We start from the raw sequence: 7,320 nt of genomic DNA on the forward strand, positions 1-7,320 counted from the left end.
GGTGGGACCCCAGGGGAAAGGAAGCAATCCCGCCAGGAAGAAATCAAAGACTTAGATAATTTATGGGCAAAAATAAAGGAGGAATTTAAGCAAAATGAATTATACATGGAAAGTAAATTGGGAGAAGTGCAGGAGATGATTGATAAAAAGATAGAAGGAGCAGTCGGAGAACTCTCAACTAAGATTCAAGAACTATCTGCAAAATCCAAAATAATTGAGGAATCTAATAAAAAATTGCAGAAAGAGATGAGAGAACAGAAAAAAGAGTCAGTGAAGATGAAAGAAGAGTTAAGAGAGTTAAATAAATCACAAGATAGGATCTGGGATAATTTAGCTATGGCAGATATGCGGCAAAAACAGCTTCATTTAAAATTTAGGGTAAGTGAGGAAAGAAATGAGGACATAAAAGGGAAAATGATTAAGGAACTCTCTAAATGGTTAGGTTTAAAAGAAGAAGAGATGGCTCTTGCTATAGAGAATGTATTTAGAATGACAAGACCTCAACATTTTAAAACTAACAAATTCCTGGGGGATTGTTTAGTGATTTTTAACTCACTGGAAATGAAAAACTTAATCTTAAGAACGAGCTACCGTAATAAATTAAGAATTGATGGTAGACCTATTATTTTTTTTTCCAAGTAATTTTTATTAATTTTACAACATAAGAAACATAAACAAAACACGACACATAAAAACACAAAGCGACTTCCCCAGACCTCCCCTTCACTGCATCCTTATTTTAAAAAGTTTTTTAGCAATTCTTTATCCAATTTTTTATAATTAAGATCCTTTAAGAACTTTTCTTAAAAGTTAATTTTTAACAGCTGTAATTCTCTACATCCTATCCCCTGGCATCTATCATTGCGGAATTTTACAACAATTTTCAAGATAAGTTTTAAATTTTTTCCAGTCCTCCTCCACCGTCTCTCTCCTCTGATCACGAATCCTGCCGGTCATTTCTGCCAGTCCCATGAATTCAATCACCTTGGTCTGCCATTCTTCCAGAGTAGGTAGTTCTTTGGTCTTCCAATACTTCGCCAAGAGTATTCTTGCTGCTGTAGTTGCATACATAAAAAATGTTCTATCTCTTTTTGGAATTGTTTGGCCGACCATACCCAGGAGAAAGGCCTCTGGTTTCTTTACAAAAGTCCACTTAAGGATTTTCTTAATTTCATTATAGATCATTTCCCAGTATGCCTTAATCCTAGGACAGGTCCACCAAAGATGATAAAATGTTCCTTCGCATTCATTACATTTCCAACAGTTGTTGTTGGGCAGATGATATATCTTTGCTAGCTTGACTGGGGTCATGTACCACCTATAGATCATTTTCATTATATTTTCTTTTAAGGCACTACATGCCGTGAATTTAATACCTGTGGTCCATAACTGTTCCCAGTCAGCAAACATGATATCATGCCCGATGTCTTGTGCCCATTTAATCATAGCTGATTTAACCATTTCATCCTGTGTATTCCACTTCAGCAGCAAATTGTACATTCTAGATAGATTTTTAGTATTGGGTTCTAACAATTCTGTTTCTAACTTTGACCTCTCCTTCTGAAATCCTAACTTTCTGTCCTGCTTAAAGGTTTCATTAATCTGGTAATAGTGTAACCAATCCCGAACTTTAGGTTTTAGTTTCTCAAAACTTTGTAGTTTCAATTTTTCACCATCATATTCTATGATTTCACTATATTTTGGCCAATCTGATTCCATATTGAGTTTTTTTAACGCCTTAGCTTCCATTGGTGACAACCACCTGGGGGTTTTAGGTTCCAGCAATTCTTTATACCGAGTCCATACATTGTACAGTGCTTTTCTGACAATGTGGTTTTTAAACTTTCTGTGGGTCTTTACCTTGTCATACCATAAATATGCATGCCAGCCGAAATCATTATCATACCCCTCTAAATCCAAGATGTCTGTGTTCTCAAGAAGTAGCCATTGTTTCAGCCAGCAAAACGCTGCTGCTTCATAATAGAGTCTTAAATCTGGCAGAGCAAAGCCCCCTCTATCCTTTGCATCAGTCAAAATCTTAAATTTTATTCTGGGTTTTTTGCCCTGCCAGATAAATTTAGATATCTCTTTCTGCCACCTCTTGAAGCAATCCATCTTGTCCAAAATTTGCAAAGCCTGGAATAAAAACAACAATCTTGGCAGTACATTCATCTTAATAACAGCAATTCGGCCTAACAAGGAAAGTCTTAACCTAGACCATATGTCAAGATCCTTCTTCACTTCCAACCAACATTTCTCATAGTTGTCTTTAAATAAATTCACATTTTTAGATGTTAAGTTCACCCCCAGATACTTCACTTTTTTTGTTATTTCCAAGCCAGTTTCCTTTTGAAAATTTTCTTTTTCCCCCTCAGTTAGATTTTTTTCCAGCACTTTTGTCTTTTGTTTGTTTAACTTAAAACCTGCCACTCGACCAAATATTTCAATTAGTTCTAAAACCCTTTTTGTACTATCTTCTGGCTGTTGCAATGTCAAAACTAAGTCATCTGCGAATGCTCTTAATTTGTACTGTCTAGCTCCAACCTGTATTCCTTTAACCAGCTGGTCCCTTCTGATCATATTTAGAAAAACTTCCAGGACCGATATAAACAGTAGAGGGGATATTGGGCAGCCCTGTCGTGTCCCTTTTTCTATAGGAATCTCATCCATAACCACACCATTCACAATTAACTTAGCTTTTTGTTCTGTATAAATTGCACCTATACCGTTTTCAAACCTTTGGCCTACCCCCATCCCTTGAAGATTCTTTTTCATAAAACTCCAACAAATATTGTCAAAGGCTTTCTCTGCATCCACAAAAATCAAAACAGCTTTTCTATTTATGTCAGTCTCCAACAGCTCCAAAATGTCTATAATGTTCCTCACGTTATCTGACATATGTCTCCCTGGGAGAAAGCCTGTTTGGTCTTTATGAATCTCCTCTAACAAAACTTTTTAAAATCTTTTTGCTAAAATGTTTGCAAAGATTTTATAATCCACATTCAGAAGTGATATAGGGCGGTAGTTCTTAACTTGATGTTTTTCAGTTTCCGTCTTCGGTATAAGTGAGATGAATGCCTCCTTCCACGATTCTGGCGCCTTCTTCCCCTCCAGGATTTGGTTACAAACTTCTTTCAACGGTTGTATTAACCATTCTTTCAGTGCTTTATAGTATCTCGTAGTCAGTCCATCTGGTCCTGGTGACTTTCCCAGTTGCATATCCTGAATGGCACCTTCTAGTTCTTGGTCAGTAATTTTCTCATTCAGAATTCTCTTATTTTTTTCTGAGATCTTTGACAGTCCATATTTATTTATAAATTCTTCTATTTCTTGTTCATTTTTTGGCCCTTGTGCATATAGTTTCTTGAAGAAACTTTGAAAACAGTTACTAATCTCGTTTGGTTTATTTATAAGTTTCCCATCCACTTCGAGAGATGTTACAGTGTTCAATTTTTGTCTCTTTTTCAGTTGCCATGACAGCAATTTCCCACATTTATCTGCTGATTCGAAGGTTTTTTGCTTCATTTGTTTTATTTTCCATTCTATTTCTTGATTCATCAGTTCCATATATTGTGTCTGATACAACTTTATTTCTCTTAGAATCTCCTGGGACTTAGGTTTAGATCTAAGTTTCTTCTCACCTTCTTTCATTAGATTCCAAATTTTTTCCTTCTTCTCATTTTGTTTTTTCCTCTTTATAGAGTTCTGCTGAATTAGGAAGCCACGCATCACGGCTTTACTTGCGTCCCAAATTATTCTTTTTTCAACATCTGTTCCCAGATTAATCTCGAAGTAGTCTTTCAGTGTCTTTTGGGCCTTTTTGTATATTGCGTCATCTTTAAATAAGGTGTCATTCATTCTCCATCTGAAGGTTCCAGCTGTTGTTAGTTTCATTTCCATCTTTACTGCATTATGATCAGAGCAGGTTTTTGGGCAGATTTCTGTTTTTTTAACTCTTGGTGCCAGGTTACTGGTAATCCATATTTGGTCGATTCTAGTCCATGTCATTTTTGCTTCAGAGAAGAAGGTCCCCTCCCTTTCCAGAGGGTTCCTTGTTCTCCAAATATCAATCAAGTCCATGGTGTCAGTCAGTTCAAAGAAAGTCTTTGGTAGTCTCCCATCTTTAGATATTACTTGTCTTTGGGCCTTATCCATATTTGTGGAGACCACGCCGTTCATATCGCCAATCATTATAATTTTTAAGTCCAAAAAATCCATCAAAGTCTCATGCAACTTCTTGAAAAATTCGGCCTTCCCCTCGTTGGGTGCATAAACTCCTACAATCAAAATTTTTTCTCCTTGAGTTTGAATTTCTACTGCCAGGTATCTTCCTTGGTCATCCTTAAAGACCATTTTCGGTTCCAATTTTTCTTTAACATAAATCACCACCCCTCTTTTCTTAACCTTGTCTGAAGAAATAAATTCCAGTCCTAGTCTCTTATTTGTCAAAAGTTTCCTGTGTATCCTGGCAATATGGGTTTCTTGTAAACATATTATGTCTAATTGCTCTTTCTTTAATATATGAAACACTTGGGCCCTTTTTCGGGGGTGGTTTAGACCATTACAATTCCAGCTCAGGAGTTGCAGAGACATTTTTCTAGTTTACTTTACCACCAACTGCACCAAGTTCTTGCTCCTCATCAGTCGGTGCTGGATTCAGTCCAAAAGATAAGTTTGCAATGTCTGGAATTTCCCTCTCACTCGCCGTTCCCTTTTGAAGGTCCTCAAAGTTTCTTTCCAGAAATTGGTCTTTGTCCTGGTTAGTTTTTATTTTAATTTTCTTCCCTTTGAAGTTAAGGTAGACCTATTATTATTTATAAAGAAATACCAGTTAGACTGCTACGTAAAAGAGAAGGATATAGACAAGTGGTAGCCGTTTTGAAGAGAAATGGTATACAATTCAGATGGGAGTTCCCAGAAGGGATTACTTTCTTCTATAAAGACAAAAAATTTAGACTGATGGACATACAGGAGGTGGAGAAGTTTATGAGAAGGTATGAGAGAGAACTTGGAAAGGCAGAAAATAGATTAAGAGTCAGAGAGGAGGAGGAGGAAGGGGAGAGAAGGAGTGGACAGGAGAGAATGCAGGGGAAGGAAGAGAGGGTGGAGGAATCAGGAGATGAAGAAGATGAGGCCGTAGTGGGAGAAGGGACGGCAGAAGAGGAGGAGCTCCCAGGAAACATAGGTAGGATGTTAATAGCAAAATACTGGAAAATTAATATCAACAAAAGATGAGTGGCAATTAAAGTTGTGCTAGTACCTTAAACTAGCCACAATGCCAAAACTTCCAAGAGACTGAGATCTACTCCCAGTAATAAAAATCCTGCCAGTGATCTATCCATTGCCTTGGAGTTCCCTAACCTATTGGTATTGGGGGACTTCAACATCCATGCTGATGCCACTCTCTCCTCACAGGCTCTGGACCTGGTGTCTTCCATGGCAACACTAGGGCTCTCCCAGTTTGTTTCAGGCCCCACACATCAAGCAGGCCACACGCTGGATTTGATCTTTGGCGTTGGTACAGATGTGGTCATGTCTCCTTCGATGAAGGTGCCATGGTCTGATCACTACGCTCTGAAAGCCAGGATTGATTTTCCACCCCATCCTGCTTAGGTGGCGAGCCAATTTGGGCTTGCCCGCAGAGGCTGATGGACCCTGATAGATTCCGTCAGGCCTTGCGGGACCTTGCTCCCCCTGGCGACTCATTGACTGAGCTTGTTGAGGGCTGGAATATCCAGCTCCTAGCAGCCATCAATGAGATCGCACCTAGGCGCCCTCTGCGACCCCGCAGAAACCGGGCTCCCTGGTTTACCGAGGAGCTTCGGAAAATGAAGCGGGACCTCAGACGGCTAGAGCGAGTATGGCGGGGTGCCCGTGACGGAGCCTCAAGAACATCTTATAGGGTTTTTATGAAAACCTATGAGATGGCAGTGAAGGCCGCTAAGAAGTCCTACTTCTCGGCCTCCATTGCCTCCGCTAGGTCTCACCTGGCGCAATTATTTAGTATAATTAGGTCTTTAACGTCCCTTGAAGGACAGCCAAATTTAAATAACAATTTGACACACAGCTGTGAGGCATTTGCGAGCTTTTTTGCAGAGAAGGTCCTGTTGCTCCGCCATGACCACCCTGCCAATTTGGATACAATAAAGGAACTGGAGGCCCCTCGACTGTCCTCGGGTCCAGTATTGGACCACTTTGACTGGATAACCCCAGCCGATGTGGACAGACTCCTCCGAGCTGGAAAGCCCACCCCCTGTCCTCTTGACCCGTGCCCGTCTTGGCTGATTAGAGCGTGTCCAGATGAGGTGCGGGGCCCCCTGGGTGATATCATCAATTTGTCCCTTGGCACCGGGATATTCCCAGGGGAACTGAAGGAGGCAGTGTGTGCTGGTCCCGGGGGAAAGGTACCGTGAGCGTAGTCAGAGTTCACGAGAAGAGAGGCGAGGTCCGAGGCAGGGAGCCGGTCGGGGAACAGGAACGCTGGAAGGTCCGGAACAGGAGGCCGAGCAGGGAACAGGAACACTGGACGGTCAGGAACAGGAGGCCGAGCAGGGAACAGGAACACTGGACGGTCAGGAACAGGAGGCCGAGCAGGGAACAGGAACACTGGACGGTCAGGAACAGGAGGCCGAGCAGGGAACAGGAACACAGGAAGGTCCGAAGCCAACAACGACGTTGCTCCCGCAACCTGGGACCGGGCTGACTGGCCTTTATCCTCTTCTAAGGCCAGGGGCGGTCCCGGCCCCCAGGAGCCCCGCCTCCTCTGGCCTTAAGGCGAGCACTCCTCTTGGGAGCAACCAGTTCCCTTCGCCTCTCTGCCCTAAGCCTCTGCAGTTCAGGAGAGGCCGAAGGGTTACTGGGCCCCGGAGGAGGCTCACCTGTAGCCACTGAGTCCTCAAGCACCTCTGGGGCCAGAAGGGTTTCACCTGGGGCCAGCTCCTGGTGCTCTGCCACAGGTGCAGGCTCTTCAGAATCTAGGCCTTGCCCCAGTTCAGCCGGCCCTGGAGGCGGGGACTCCTGTGCAGGCTGGGATTCCTCTGGTTCAGCCTCTGAATCGGAATCCCAGGCCATCACACAGTGGTGCGCCTGCTCTTAAAGAAAACATCATTAGATCCCTTAGATCTATCCAATTACCGCCCGGTTTCGAATCTTCCATTCTTGGGTAAGGTGATTGAGAGAGGGGAGGGGCCACTAGGGGCGCATCAGAAGATGGCTGACAATAACATCTCTCCAACCCACACGAGGTAATTTGGAGGCTGTGATGGAAGTAAATAACCTCCCTACCCCCCCCCCCAGGATTGCGGGGGGGGGGGGGACTGC

This window comes from Podarcis gaigeae (genome assembly GCF_964106915.1).
Source record: "Podarcis gaigeae genome assembly, chromosome: 4".
In the NCBI taxonomy this organism is placed as follows: domain Eukaryota; kingdom Metazoa; phylum Chordata; class Lepidosauria; order Squamata; family Lacertidae; genus Podarcis; species Podarcis gaigeae.